The following is a 17,356-nucleotide window of genomic DNA, read 5'->3' on the forward strand; positions in this document are numbered from 1 at the left end:
TCATGTATTAGATTGTAAGGGCATATGGGATGAGTGGTTTTGTGTTGCTTTATATATCTGTGTGAAGTGAATGATGAGAGTTTTGGGATAGCTAACTAGCTAACTACATTGTTCTTTATATGTGTGTGTGTTGCTAGCGCTTGCCACTTTGTCTTCATGCAGGATAACTTATATGCTTCAGTTTCTCTCTATTTTGTGTTAAGCTGTTTTATATAAAGATATAGGCTACATCTACATCTCTCATTTTAATTCCTTCATTACCATGTTTAGCAAATATTATGTTAATTTATCATGTTAGAAGATCTGATAATTGTGGTGTAGCCCTCATGCATGTACAGTCAATTGACTACATTGCAGTCAAGAAGTAGGGCAAATTAAGACACTGTTTTGATTTGCGTAGTTGCATTGCCCCCAACACTGACAATAACATAGCAGATTTCAATTTTCGCTACCACCATGTAGTCAAGCCTTAAGCCATACCCAAGTAGCCTTAATCGAGATAATGTTTAATTATGCATGATTTATTTTGTTATTGAATTCGTAGGCTGGGATTCCTCTCGGTAACAATTATGTTTGGTAGCCTCCTGCTTTTTCAGAAGGGGCGGCAGTCAGGCTACTGACAGAGCGATGTACAGTGGCAGAGCGACGCACAGTGGCTGAAAGTGGTACTAAAGCTTCACGCAGTTTCACGCCTCATAATGCGCGACTGAAGTGGCCATTTGAAAGCGATGCCCACTGTAGACTATGTTGTATGTGTGAACTGATTAGATTTAAGATATATTTAATAATAAGTAAGTCAATAGTTCACCAAATAACATGCTGTGTGATTGAAGAAACAACAGCTTAATGCAAACATTTATTTTCCATAGTAATTCTTTATTGCATTTTGTTTTATGATTTTTTAATGAATGCAATTCAACTGTAAAAGTCTGCTTTTACTGTTCTTTATATGAAGATAAACATCTATATCTGTGCTCTCGTTTTTTAATTCCTTCAGGAAATAAAGAGTCAAAAGATAATCATCATCATCATCGTCAGTGAGTCATCATCATCATCTGCACCAGAACACAACCCAGCATAGTTGGAACTGTCTTCTATTCCGGCTACACTGGCGGAGTCAGAGCAAAGCCGAGCGATAGAGAAGAGAAAGATGTGGGGAGGAAGAAAGGCAGTGGATAGCCCTCATGCTTAAAAATAGAAAGTCTATTTACCAAGTCTGATTGAGAGCCGTTTTCACAAAGGTCACAACAAGAGCTGGGGCTCACCGCCCCTTAATCTAAGTAGTCACGCCATAATTAATAGGTTATTTACACAAGCACACTTGTATAGCTCACTTCAAATGACTGCAGGAGAGAGAGGACTGCCATCTCTCAGTGGCGTAATGCCCGCACCAAATTTTAGCACATTTGAAGGCTCGGCCGGGATTTCTTGCTCAGAGTTTGATTGTGAGAGACTGACAGGGCTGGACCATCTAAGCTTTCTCAAAGTGAGCTTTCGACTGCTAGTTTCCCATGCCTGGACCTCCTCCTCGGAAACCGAAATGGCCAGGCGCCGACTGCCTCTGCTGACCGTGTCCATTAATAAAGAAGATATGCAAAATGCCTCTCCTCTCTTCTTCGCCCCGCCGAGTGGGCACTGACAGTCCTTTTAGACATCAAAGATCCTTTGTCTCGGCCTCTTTTGACCTCGTTTCAGGATGGTGTTTTTAAAGAGCATCTAGCTTTGATATGTAAACTCATGCATGAGGCCTCCACTTCCTCCTCATCTTCCTCCACCACCGGCCGCCATCTCCGCTGATGTTTTTGTTTTCTCACTGGCTCGCCGGCTCACTTTAAGTGCCCCCATTTTAAGCATTCAGGACAAAAGGCTCAAATCCACCTTTTATCTTCGGTGCTTCCGGAACAATCTTCACTCAATGAGCTGGAGATTCACACAGCCCACTTACAGATACGGAGGGAGTTGAGGGTGTGTGTGTGTGTGTGTGTGTGCGTGTTTGTGTGTGTGTGTGCTTGTGTGCCAAGAGAGGAGTTTTATTGATTTATTGTGTATTCATTCTTGTAGCCATGTTTAAATTTAGAAAACAAACACACACACACACACACACACACACACACACAAGCACAAAGCATTTCACAGTTTCAAGAAAACTCTCAATGACTCAAAGGTCTCAATGATTTTACTACCTTATGAATACATCCCTTTTACATCAATGTACAGTACCAATACCAGATAAGAAGAAGACCAGGGGGTACCCTGACTTCCTGACCCAACTGTGTTTTGTGAAATTTGACAAACTGTAAAGTTTGCAAACTTACGTATTCCAAAATAACCTATTGCTCGCAGCAATTTTTCAGGCATAATCCCATAAAAGCCTTTGCCTGGGTTTTCTTAAGCTATGTGCATTCAAGAGAAAGCAATAAAAACCCAGAAAACATGAAATTCCAACAACTTGCAGTAATAGATGCAGGGGAGAGGAGAAAAAAAGTGTTTTGGAGTGATTGTATGCAGCCACACACCATTTCTGACATTTGAAACAATTGCAATATTGCTCTCCTTGATCCCGTAGGCTGCTTCAGCTAAATAAATTGGCGAGGGAGAGGAGCCTGTAAGTTAATAGGTTTTTCAAACGTGTGCCAATCAAACACTTTCTAGCTCTGCTCCTCATAAACTACAAACATAACCTCGGCTCCCCAGCTTTTAATTCAGCCTGAAGTTAAAGAGGGGGGAAAAAAGTGAATTAAGAATAAATAACAAAAATTCTTCAAATGGCATTACTGCATACAGTATGTACTGATGTACACCCCCTCCCTCTCTCTCTGTTTATTCACTGCAGGCTATTTACAGTATCTTGGCTTCGTGTTCACCCTGTCAAAGCTCAGTCAAGGCTCATGTTCATCCTGCCAGGGAGAGAGAGAGAGAAGAAAAAGTAGAGATGGATGGAGAGAGAGAGCATGACAGAGAGAGAGAGAGAGAGAGAGGGAGAGATGAGGCCAGACACAGATTGAGAAAGACAAAAAGAACAGAGTGAGAGATTCAGAAAGAGAGACTGAGTGAGAAACGGAAAGATAGAAAGTAAAAAAATGGGTGAGACAAAGGGGATATAAGGTATTGCTTTGGCAACACTGGAAATGTATCACGGTCAAGCACTTCTGAATTTGAATAAAGAAAAAACCTAGAAAAAAAGAGAGCAAAATAACACTTTATACAGAAAGAAGTAAATGAAAGAGAGATATGAGAGATTTCGTTCTAAAAAAGAATGTAGAATAAGAGAAAATAAGACGATAATATGGAGTGATGAGAAAAAGCACATTTTAGAGAGGAGAGAGAGAGAGATGAAAAGAGTGAGTGAACAGAACGAAATGAGTGTTTGGGAGAGAAAGAGAGAGAAAGGGAGAGAGCATTTGGAGTTAAAATATGCGAACCACCCCTCTAAACAGCAGGAGTGGAGAGGAGAGAGAAGAGATGGGAGGAGAGGAGTGGAGGGAAGGAAAGGAAACGAGAAGAGAGAAGATGAGAGGAAAGGAGGAGAGGAGAAGAGAAAAGGGGGAAAAGAGAGGAGGGGAGGAGAGGAGAAGAGAAAAGGGGGGAAAAGAGAGGAGAGGAGGGGAGGAGAGGGCTCCTGAGGTACGGCACAGGAAAGGCCAAAGTAAGATTAATGACTTCAGGAAGAGCAGCTCTCACAGAGTGGACTCTTAGAATGGGCAGCAGTGTGGTTATGTCCACACACACACACATAACCTCAGCACGCATATGCGTGCACACAACAGCAATCAAGAAACACATCTCACTGTGTTCAAGCCTGACAACCAAGAAGTGTGGATATATTGCTTGGGCACACATACAGACACACGCACGCACACAAACACACACACACACACACACACACACACACACACACACACACTACTGCAATTAAAAAACATATGATGGTGTGTTCCAGCCTGACAGCCAGCCACTGTGAAGACACAGCCAGGTATCTACACAACACAGCAGACATGTTCTGATTTGAATGCCAATGATGAATACAAAAGACATTGCTACGTGTATGAAGACTTACTGTGGATAGCATGCATGCATTTATTACTGAAAACACGCATAATAGTTTTCAATAGTTATGATTGAAAATCCACATGTAATTTGAATTTCAATAATGAAGAATGTGGACACACACACACACACACACACACACACACATGAATGATGATGACAGACAGACACACACGCACACGCACACACACACACACACACACACACACACACACACACACACACACACACAAACAGACACATACACACACACACAAACTTTCCGCCACCTTCCTTTAAGACCAAGAGAATGACCAGTGACTTTCTGACTGGCGAAACAGCAGATACGATCATACAGTTGTTTGCAGAGATAGTATTCTCGCTCATGAGCCACACAATGATGACATTCTTTATCTCATTTCCTGATAAAACTGCTGTAGTGCTATCTCTCACACAGAAACAAGATGTGTCACACGGCACTGCACACACATATACACACACACACACACACACATATAGAGACACATTGTCACACACACATACGCACATACACACAGACACACACACACACACACACGGAGAGGCACACACAAAGCAGTGAATCATCTCATTCTTCCACCTCCTCCATATATCTTGATAACGGCTCTGATAGACAGATTTACAGGCGTGATAGCGCACATGGACCCTGTCAACAGGCCCCTGGGAGAGAGGGATGAAGGGAGGGAGGGATGGAGAGAGGGAGGGAGGGAGGGAGGGAGGTGCGGAGCTAAGATGGCTCACTGTGCTGATGTACTGCGTGTGTGTCGTCTCACGTGCGTGTCAGCGCTGTGTTTACCATCCTCTCTTACATCACCAGCCGACGTGCTCTGGAGCATCGCTGTAACGCTGGCTGCTCACAAAGGCTGCCGGCGTTTGGTGGATTGTGACGACTGACGAGAACTGAGTGGGAGAGAGATGAGGGCGGGAACAGGAGATGGCCACAGGTCAGAGTCAAACCGGGGTCCAGGGTGGATACCTGAACCCATATGTGACTTGGCATGAGTTTGTTCTGTGTTGTTCCATAATACAGATTCTGTGTATAGAAACGCTTGACAATAGTAAGAAGATGGCAGGTGTTTTTTACAAAGGATGACCTTTTTTGCCTTTATTTTACAGTGAAGACTGACAGGAAGTGAAAGCGTGTACTGACTGATGGAGGTGAGGTCCAGGAAATGGCTTTAGGCCTGTATTGAAGTGCCCAGGTACCTAGGTACTCAGAACTGTGTGTACAGCTCCTCGAAGACTATTTTTTAACATTTTTTAAAGCTATTAAATTTATTATAATATAACTATACTATATATATAATACTAATATATAATATTACTAATATGTAGTAATAAAGGAGTAATAAAAGGGCATCCAGATACATTTCCCATTAGATGTAATGGGGGCATATGAAGCACTTTCTGTAGGTGGAGATTTACTCTAAGCCTCAGTAGGCCTCAGACTCAAACATCATCACTGAGATAGACTCTTCATGCTGAAACCAATGTCTGACATTCTAATTGGTATATCTATGAGTGTGAGAAATATCTTCGCCTCAGCGGAGCGAGACTGTTGAGTCAGCTGTTTGAGTTTATTCTGGGGTGTTTTCAAACAGAGATTCTGTATTCAGGTGGTTTGATAACTCCCTTTACTGTAACACAAAATGTATACTCTATGCAGTATAATAGTCTATGCTAAGGTCCTGTGTGTGTGTGTGTGTGTGTGTGTGTGTGTGTGTGTGTGAGAGAGAGAGAGAGAGAGAGAGAGAGAGACAGAGAGAGAGAGAGTGTGAATGAGTGTTGTGAAATTTTTCAGATCTCTGTTTCTCAAGGTCACCAAATACTGTTGGTACAGAAAACCCCCCTGTAAACAATCAGTTTTTGCCAACTGCCGGGCAGCTACAGTACTTCACTCTGGGGGCATGTTCACAAGCTCCCATGTTCATGCCCCCACAACATGGCAAAACAAAAAACACAACATAGCAGTAAACAGAAAGTGTGAAACCCGGATCCAGATCGGGATCCTTGACAGGTCTGACACAGAACACTTTACCTGAAGATATCTACATAAGAGTGACATGACACTGTCATAACCCTAACACTAACCCTAACTTGACATGACAAAAATCGAATGACAGAAGCATTATGTCATAAACATTTATGACTTTATAACTTTATATTACTTTTTATGACTTTATATATGATGTTTATAACACGTTCATGACAGTGTCATGTCACTCTTATGCAGATACCTAGATACCTCGGTAAAGCGTAACCGAATATAAACGGTGTTACACAACCCTCCAAGCGTCACTACTGTACATCTACCTCCCCTTCTCCTTCTCCACTTCCTGTCTCTCTCTCTCTCTCTCATTCTCTGTTTTCTTGACAGTCTTTTCAGTCAATACTGCTTGACCAGGGCCCCAGTGGGACCCTTCCATCTCTTAAATAATTCAATGATCCAAACCAACGTCATTGTCAGAAAGGAGACAAAACTTACTTTTTTTTCAGGAATTTCACCTATTGTGACACAACAGGCAGCCTCTGGAACGGTCGAGGGGCCTGGACAAAATGTACTTGGACGTGGGTGGTTCTTTTCAGACAAGAAAATTGCTTGTCCTTTAACTTTGTCAACAATATCAAAGCCATGGGGAAGATGTTTTCATTGTGTCCACTCCTCAGTGAGCATGTTTTGTTGTTGGGTAAACAAATCGTTTTGGATTCATGAGATGGATGAAATGGTGAAACATGTCCATGCAATGGCCAAGGTTTATCCTTTTGAAAAAAACACAAACATAACATCATGAGCTTCACACAATAAGCAACAAGTCCTATTCATATTTTATAAATACTTGCTTGTGAAGATGTTGATATTTCACTGGTGTTTTGAGCATGTTGTGACTGTAGGCTCTTACGTAAAATGACGGTGCAAAGCTCAAAGCCAATAAGCTAAGTGCCTCATGCATAAACTAAACCAACTATTTATTTGTTTTAATTTATTTAACCTTTATTTTGCCAGGAAGGTCCCATTGAGACACAATGTCTCATCTGCCAGGAAGTCCTGGTCAAGATGGCAGCAATGAATCATTGTTGCCATCTTGACCAGGACTCCATGCAGGAGAGACATTGTGTGTCAATGGGACCTTCCTGGAAAGACAGTGAAAGGACAACATGGGACATGGATACAGTCCAAAGACACCAATAACATACTAACTGGCATAAGCTGACCCATCTCTGTTAGCGTTTAGGATCTTGCCCTAAGTATTAAATTAGCAAATATATTTAACCTCATTATTATTAAATGAGATTTCATTACACTTTCGACTTTGCACTTGTCCTGCATTTAACATAGACCCCTGGAGTCACATGAGGCAAAAACTGCTCTTCTGTGTCAGATTTATAGTGATCTCTTACGGCCTGTGCAGACTACATGATTTTTTTGTCTTCCACAATGATCTTTTGCAAGAGACCATGTCAGACTAGGCGATCAGAGAACCACAAGATCTTGCCACGTCTTGATCGTAAGATGGGCCACACACATAACAAGACGCTATATCCTTCAATGTCATTAGTGTCGCCACACTATTCTGTATTCGTTTGAATCTGAATCTGTGTGTGTGTGTGTGTGTGTGTGTGTGTGTGTGTGTGTGTGTTTCCTTGTAGTTTAGTGAGTGATTTCGGGCTAAAGAGGTCAGACTAATCCTACACTAACAGTGGAAGCCACTGGCGCCACACGAGACAGTGTGTGATGAGACGGAGATTTCAATCAGACCTCGCTGGAGATGGAGTAATCAAGACCCAATAACCGCTCTCTCTCTCTCTCTCTCTCTCTCTCTCTCTCTCTCTCTCTCTCTTTCACATACACACACACACACACACACTAACTCAAACTGCTGAGCAAGCAACACTGGGAGTAGGTAGGGCATGCTTACGAGTGTGTTTCACAGCAAACACAAACAAGACAACATACTGCTCACTTTAAAGAAGACAGCGTTGCTGCATTCTTGTGGCCTTACCTTGTAAACTCTCTTGTGTCTAAATGAGGATTTGTTCAAAACTAACAATGCATTATCAGAGCTGGATGAATTAATTCTGTGCCATATGTCAGAGACAACATATTAGCAAGTTTGTGCTCCAATAAGCTGGCGTATTATCCATTCAAAGGCAGTAAATGCCTAATTAAAATGGGCTTTCGGAGTGCTCATTAGGAGATGGAGATGGAGGATAATTGAGCTGTATATTTTATTTTTAGTCACGATTATTTAAGGACAATGCTAATTAATGTTTTTATTAGCAACATATGAAAGGGTCTTTGCTTCACAATTAAAATAAGGGAGAGTGCATCTTGAAGCATACACAGGACTTTTTCAGTAGTATAAGGATTATAAAATAAATACCAATTACCACAGAGTCTGTAAGGAAGTATGCATTGCCAGACCATATGGTTAAAACTTCAATTGCAGAAAGTGATAGCATGGGAGAGATAGACGAGGGAAAAAGAGAGAAAAAATAGAGACCGAACAACGGAGAGATAAATATTTTTAGAAACACTTCATAAAAACTCAGTTTCACAGTGTTAAAAAAGGTGGAAAACAAGCTCCTTGACATAAACAGCTACTTGACATTTTCTATAACAATAGAGACAGGTTTAGAGAGAGAGAGAGAGATAACATTGAGAAAGGTGAAAGAATTCTCCAATTAACGACATAGAATGCAATTAAAACAAAAGAAAAAAAGATCTGTATATCAGAAAATATATTTAACAGTAGATTTGCAAAGGGCCCCACTTTCTAATCTGTCGCACATTTTAAATGCTTTGAGTCCTGGGATTAATCTACATTAGGGCAGCTTTTTGGGAATAAAAAAGGGACGCCATTACACACACACACAGAGAGAGAGAGAGAGAGAGAGAGACAGACAGAGAGAATACTAAAAGAATACTCAAAAGTCTGTGTTTCTCTTTTCAACAGCAGAATACTTATTGGAAAACCTTTTGTTTTATTTGTGTGGGATGTGTGTGGATGAATTGTGTTCTAATTTCTAAAAAAAAAAAAAAAACCTAGCTATTGAATATAGCAGGAAAAATTATTGTACGGACATTGAACAGAAGAAAATAGTCACAAACATTGGAATGTGAATCTTTCATTTTTCAAGCTAACCTGTTATTGGTTTTGGAGTGGGCTCTTGTGTTTGTCCCCAGCACCATGATCGAGCAGAATTTTTTGTAATCATGGAAAGTGAATGATAAAGTAAATGAGGTGGTTAGGAAATTACTCATTATCAGTGGCCTGACAAACTTGGAAATTCTTCCTAGCTGATCAGGGGAGATGAGGTGTGTGTGTGTGTGTGTGTGTGTGTGTGTGTGTGTGTGTGTGCGTGCGTGCGTGTGTGTGTGTGTGTGTGTGTGTGTGTGAGAGAGAGAGATAGAGAGAGAGAGAGAGAGAGTTAGGGTTAGGGTTAGGAGTGTATCTTTGTGTATAAGAGTGTATCTTTTCATGCTTTTTCATGTACATGTAACACACACACACACAGACACACACACACACACACACACACACACACACACACACACACAGACACAGACACATACACACACTTAGAAATAATAGATTATGGAATAGAAATAAAAGATTATCGAGGAAAGGAAAGGAAGGGGAGGCCCTGTGAGTTACAGTACTAACTAATTTTATGCTACTGCGTCGAATTGACGGCGTACCCCGCAGACCCCTCTATGTCGCCGCGAACCCCTCTCCGCCGTAGCTCGACGTGCACCACCAAAAAATTGGTCAACTCGTCCTGTGTGTTGATAGTCGTGTTTCAAGCAGCCTACTGTGGGGAGTTACCAACATGCTAGTTCACTGACATAAGCTTTGCAAATGAACTCAGACATATTTGGTTACAATGACGGGGTTATCCATTTGTAAAGAGTCTATATGTCAGTAACGTTTTGAAACTTTGTGGGCAGTTGTGCTAAAGTTCGCTTGCTACCATAACTTAAACTGGCTGGCAGACACCTCGTAAACCTCAGACTTATTTGCTGGTTACAGTAACTATGGTCAATAGATTTTACTGTGTCTATTTCTCGATACTTTGTACAAAATCTAAACAAGAAAGGGCCAAACAAATAAGATTATTTTGGCATGACAGCCTATGGGGTTTACCATTCTGAGTACCGTTTTGGTCATACAGTCTACTATTTCGGTGGTGAGCGACGCACACACAGGCGACACCGAGCGTTATGGCGGTGAAATGCACCGCGATGGAAAGCAACCTGGCGCAGAACCATAAAATGGTCACGACGTCGTAGGAGTGGCGGCGTAGCTATGCCGTGGAGTTGACGCAGAAGCATGTTGAGCCCTTAACCCTTATGGTTGCTCTGTGACTTACAGTACTAACCCTTATGGTTGCTCTGTGACTTACAGTACTAACCCTTATGGTTGCTCTGTGACTTACAGTACTAACCCTTATGGTTGCTCTGTGACTTACAGTACTAACCCTTATGGTTTCTCTGTGACTTACAGTACTAACCCTTATGGTTGCTCTGTGACTTACAGTACTAACTCTTGTGGTTGCTCTGTGACTTACAGTACTAACCCTCATGGTTGCTCTGTGACTTACAGTACTAACCCTTATGGTTCCTCTGTTAGTTACAATAAAAAGGAAGGGGAGGTTGTTTACTAACCCTTATGGTTGCTCTGTGACTTACAGTACTAACTCTTGTGGTTGCTCTGTGAGTTACAATACAAAAAAAATTGAGAATTATTTCTTCTTTCTGATCGTCTTCATTTCTGTTTGTGTGGATGCCCTTCTCATTCTTTCTCAAGTCTTTTTTGCAGATATTTTAATTATGCTTATACATTTTGATACATAACCAGGCTCCATTTCAGTGGCAATACTTGCACCGCAAAGAATTCGCACTGAATGGGTCCAGTACAGTGTATAAAACATTTTTACGACACCCCCTCACAAAGGCAGGACCTGATGACACGTACTCTGAGTTATATATTTTTAAAGAGACTGATTTATGAATATTATAACCTTTTCATCCGAGGAGACACAATCCTCCAAAACCTCACCAACCTTTGTGTTTTTATCGCCATCTGTTTGTTTATTAATATCATCAATCTAAAACATATCTAAGAAAATGTTCCATTGCAGTGCATACAATATCAATAACATCCCTCTCTCTCTCTCTCTCTCTCTCTCATACACACACACACACACATGCAGACACATACACACACACATACTCCAGTTCTGAGGATGCTGTGGTGCAAGTGGCTGCAGTGTTCATACCACATACGGGTCCTAGTGCCCACGGATTCCGGGGACTTGGATTAGACTCTGACCAACAGTCACTTCCTGTTCCCACTCTTTTTTTCTCTCTCTCTCCCACTCACTTCCTTTCACTCTTCACTGTCCTGTCAGAATGAAAGCAAAAAAGCCCAAACATACAGTATGTACTTCATAAAAAATGAAACAAAAAGCCTGCTCCCTTTCCTCAAACACACCTCTCTGAGACTTTGCACTGTCTCCAGCATAATTTAGTAAGGTTTGCAATCACACACTCAACAGATCACGGCACTTGAGCTCTGCTCTTTTGCGAGTACATCCTCTCCTAACACCTTTAATAAACCTAACATGCACTTACTGTACGAGGCATTTCTTTCTCTGCACACTTCTTTAAATACATCCCTTGGCTTCACATTAACTCTGCACAGTCAGCGTCTGGTTTTGTATTACTGTACATGCAAAGGTAGTATTTTACTATTACATTATATTAAGATCACCTAATGCACTGTAGTTTGAATGTCATCACACATTGAAGTTGGTTTGGATAACAGCGTAAGCTAAATTAATCAAAGTAAATGTTAATGTAATTTGTACATGTACAATTTTCATGTAGTAGCGGGAAAAGTCACTGTGTCCGCTGTGCCCTTGAGCAAGGCACTTAACCCCAAGTTGCTCTGGGGAGACTGGTCCTTGTTATAATTGACATAATTATGTTAGTTGCTTTAGATAAAAGCGGATAAAATTATTTTCAAGCACTTGTTAGTGTGTATAATATATTCATATTAATTTCTATTTCATATAATGTTTTTTTTTTACTTCATCCATTATCTACCTTGTATTTTATATGGAAAAGACATACTGATAAAGGCTGAATGCAGTAGGCTGTTATTTTGGTTGAGCCAAATCAGTTAGCATGTAGATCTACACCAAGCAGCCAGCTGCACTAGGGGCCACAAAACTAGATGCAGCCCTGTGTCAAATACATCAACTAAATTTCCAACAACGAGCACATGTCCAAGGTACCAAACATTTCCTGGAAAATGTGTGTGTTTTTTTATTTTACTTTTTAGAGGAGACATATGAGGAAGCTAATGATGAATTTAACCCATTCCCATGGCAACAAGCCAAACAATAAAGCTAAGTACAATGATGTCATGAAAAACTCTCGGAATCTGTTTAAAAGATTAAAATCAGATCAAAGGCCAAGTTTTGTTTTAAGTTGCAGACAAGAGAGTATTGTTGCATACTCTGATTGAATATCAACTCAAAGTTCTACTGGAGTTTGAGTTTTATTGTGTGTTGCTGTGGTCATGGTGTGTGTCATTATATACTTTCGTTTCACAGTGACGTATAACATTAATGTCCAAGTTGTTATAGAAACTAGTTGACGGTCTCGACATTGCTAGCACTGGACTATGATTGCCTACAGCTCAACAACATCTATCAGCAGCAATTCGTTTTTGTTGATCGACACTAGTCACCTGGACTATAAATTTGCCTTAAGGCTGTGTTCATATAGTATATTTTTTTAAGGTGTCTATGTCTTTTTTCATAATGATCTCATGGAATAGAGTGGATTCTATGGAATGAAGTGGATTTTTAAAACTTAAACTTTATGCAGCTTAAACTTGCTCTCATATTTATCTGATTTCAGACAGGCCCTGGGTAAACTGAATCGCTTTGGTCAAAAGCGTCTGCCAAGAAATATAAAGATAAACATAAACCTGATGCTCAACAAATTGAACCGTACTCTAAACCCTGGTGTTGATGCATGTCAACTGTCATCTGTTGACATGCGTCAAACACAGGAAGCGAAGTTGACCTTAAGGCTGTGTTGTTTTTTTTTTCATAATGATCCGATGGAATAGAGTCTGCCTTTGGCATCCACTCAAGGTATCACAGCTCAAACGTGCACTAATCTTCTCTCTAATTTCAGAATGGCTCTGGGATATCTGGTTCAATCAGAGCACATGTTTCTCTTCCTGTCAGGGACAGAGGTGTCAAACATCGACAGTCAAAAGCGCAGAGATGTACATTGTCTGTCCAACTTAGAATAGTTGGAGGAAAGAAATCAGCAAGGCTCTGCATCCCCAAGCCATGGACAGCTCTGTTGTAGGCTAACAAAGAGCCACCTTGCACCAGAAAAAAACCCTCCTTTCACTAGTTCACATTCCTGAATTTTCACATACATAAAGCATAATACATAACATCATAATAGAAGAGCAAGTTTGGCGAGGTCTCAGGCCATGGTCCTGAAGGGCATTGCGGAATCGTGCCGGAGTCGACTGCGCAAGCAGGAGCGAGTTTTTCTGAGCGCAAAAAGCAAACTCTGGGCCAGATGTATGTACATTTGCAAACATAGCGTTATCAGCGCCATGGCCAAACCGCAGAAAGCGAACGCAGTGGATCTCCAGTTTACTTTTATGTGCTATTTATCATACTAGCTCATCGGGTAATCAGCTCCTTTCTCCGCCCCCTATCGCAATTTGCGAACGTTCACAACTGAATGCATACTTCAATCAAAAGTGCAATTGAATGAAGTTAACTGATGACAACATTAAAAGGAATCAAATGTTTATTATTATCTATTATTGTGTAAAAGTCACATCTAAAGTAAAGTTGTAAAGTTGATGACGTGAAAGTTTAAGTTGATGACATGAAAGTGAAAGTAAGACATTAGAAAGGCCAGCAAAAGTTAAGGTTGCTTTTGACATAGTACAAAGAAGCAAAACTGGTGCCATGAATAGCAATTCTTTGAACCACAATTTGGATTAACACCTTCTTTTACAAGGCAGAAATATTTCACCATCAAACAGACGTGTGATTTCATGGGCAGTTTTCATACATACTGGGGAATACCTAATTAGGTGCATTTTAAGCTTCCCCGTGGGAGTTTTTTTTTACACAAAACTCCCACTGTCCCCTGACCCTCGTATGAATGCATATGCATGACACGGAAAAACACAATTTGCCATTCTCAGCTCCTGCAACAGGCAGTCTGTGCGTTTGCTGGTCTGCTGTGTAAGTGCGGCCTGCTAGTACATATCACGCCTGTTGCAAAGAAAATATGTCTCAAGTGGGCACAAAAGAGTTAGTACATCTGGCCCTCTGTGCCTTGCCATATTGTGTGGAATTTACAAAGTTTCCCTTCATTACATAAACAGCGCTCATCACCACCAGTCACCGCCCTCTAAACACAATTTGTGGTGAGCATAACGGTATAATTCAACCACAAGCGCAGTTGAGTGGAGTTAACCGATGGCGACATTAAAAAGATTCAAAAGTTTAGCGATCATATATGATAGGCTATGACAGACTTAATACCCTAGTCTAGCAGATTGGGAAGTGGATGACGTGAAAGTGAAAATACAACACGCACGATACTCCCACTTTCCCCTTGACCTTCCCATAATTACATATGACCTTCCCATAAATACATATGCATTGGTGCAGCCGTGGCCCACTGGTTAGCACTCTGGACTTGTAACCGGAGGGTTGCCGGTTCGAGCCCTGACCAGTGGGCCATGGCTGAAGTGCCCTTGAGCAAGGCACCTAACCCCTCACTGCTCCCCGAGCGCTGCTGTTGTTGCAGGCAGCTCACCGGGATTAGTGTGTGCTTCACCTCACTGTGTGCTGTGTGTGTTTCACTAATTCACGGATTGGGTTAAATGCAGAGACCAAATTTCCCTCACGGGATCAAAAGCGTATATATACTTATAGTAAGAAAAACGCAGTTCGTCATTCTGCGCTCCAGACACATGCAGTCAGTTTTGTAAATAAGATGCCATTTTTAAGATAGCAAATTGTGTCAGAAACAGGCAGTAATTTGGCACTAATTCTTAATACATCAGGCCCTGAATATGTTAAATAAGCACTTCTGTTGTGTCATGTCTCTCGCTCAATATACCTTTTCCAGCACAAGCATGCACAGCACAAGCACAGCATGGCGCTATGTCACACTGCCACTTCACTGTGTCACTTTGCTTCCAATAACTATATAACGATAACAGCAAAAACAAGTATAGCTCTAGCTAATATGCTAAGCCATTCAGAGTCCATTGAATTTTAGACATTGCAAGTAGTGATACTTTCTCAATCGCTGGAAAGTGTCGAGCGTCATATCATTATAGTTACAGCTCTCTTCATAGTTAAAGTTCCTGATGTGAAGGGGCCTCTAATTGAAAATAAAGTAATCAAACTGATGTTGTCGCTGACTCTTTTGTCGCTCTTGCTGAGACACATAAGCACCAAAGAGTGGCATAAACTCCAAGGTTTCCCCGAGTCGCATCAAAAGCCCTTAAAACGCTGAGACTGAATAAGATCAACCCCAGTAACTGTAATGTTAGATCTCATGTTAAGCCTCAAGAGGACAAAGCACATGAAAGGGACAAAAAAAGAGCACAAACAATACAGTATATCCATTTCAATGATAACTCTTGCATATACAGAGTATAAGGCCTCAGACATTCAGGACAAAACAGGAGGACATCCTTGTGGCTGCATTGAAGAGGAATTCCAGAGCACAGACAGACAACAAAGGAAAATGGCCCTGCTGGTCTGGAGTGCCATTTATCTTCCTGATGAGGGTTGATTGCAGTGATTGTGACTCTTCTAGGCCGCAAACAGGTCCTGCTGCCATGTAGACCAGCATCGCATGCAAACATGTACTTCTTTTTTGCCCCACACATTCACCCATGCTCATTTTCCATCTGCCACCTCTAACATTCCCAGAATGCCCTGCTCCCAACCAGATGCGGCCAGTCATCAGGTGCCCCCTTGGGGAGTTCCAGGTAACCTGCGCTGTGTGGAGTGACCAGTTTCCTCAGGCTGATTGCTGATCCAATAGTGTAAAATCTCACTGACACCAACACCTGCGGCCTGGGAGCAGACAGATGATGTGCAGGACATGACACTGACAGTGGCCACCTCATGACCAGAGTCCATTTTAACAAGGAAGGTGTGATTGGCTATGCTTTGTCCTATGTCAAGCCATGTTTATACGAAGCAGAGTATTCTGAAAAACTGATATTTTCCGCTCCTTTGTTTTGAAAAATAATTCTGTCCACACCAATGCTAAAAATGGCTGGGGAAGGGTGTCACGAACACGTTGAGCAAACAGATGGCCTATTTCAAACAAATGAACAAATCTCCACTTGGCCGGAATTTTCAGAAATAACTGCTTTCAGTGATAAAACCTCTATTTTTGTGTAAATGAAAGAACAAACCACATGAAAATATATGCATTTTCCTTACGTGTAAATGGGAAACAAACACACACACACACACACACACACACAAACACACACACACATTACTCAAGAGGCCTAATACATAGTTCATAGTTAATATTGTCCTATAGCAATGATCTGGCCCTGACAACTACTAGATTGAGTACTTTACATTATTTGGCCATGGCCTTGTGGTCTTGTGATATTAGCACATTGTTTTCTAATTATTTGGCCATGGTCTTGTGATATTAGCACATTATTTGGCCATGGTCTTGTGATATTAGCACATTGTTTTCTAATTAAGTCTAGTGTATATGACCACAACATAATTTTTATTTCACTGACAAAATGTAACTGACCAAAGTTTTTTTTATTTTTTTTTATTCAAGACAGTGTTGCATATTTCCAGCCTGGAGCTCAAGAATATACCTGGTACTAGACAGTAGGCCTTTGCAAGACTCTGTTCTCGCTCTCTGAAACTTGTTTGCTGAACTTCACATACCGAAGTTCACCTGAGGTTGAAGGAAACTTTCTTTTTGCCTGGTGATGTATTCTCTGTTAAACTTAATCTACTTCATCTCATTGTGCATACTTTTTTCCCACCTCTCCTTTTTTACACTCTACGATGTACTGTTTTTGTTCTCTCTCTCTGTCACTGAATGATCAATGGTATAACATGTTGATGCTCCTGTTAAGTGAAGTCTAGCAGAAAGACTTGGCTGAAAAATTAATGACTAAAGGTGAGAAGCCAGAGTCTGCACTGAAGACAGATGTTTGATGTATAC

The sequence above is a fragment of the Alosa pseudoharengus genome, unplaced genomic scaffold (assembly GCF_046254945.1).
Source record: "Alosa pseudoharengus isolate Yale_2024_CS ecotype anadromous, Long Island Sound unplaced genomic scaffold, YU_APseudo_1.1 YU_APseudo_1.1_scf_21, whole genome shotgun sequence".
NCBI classification, from domain to species: Eukaryota; Metazoa; Chordata; class Actinopteri; order Clupeiformes; family Clupeidae; genus Alosa; species Alosa pseudoharengus.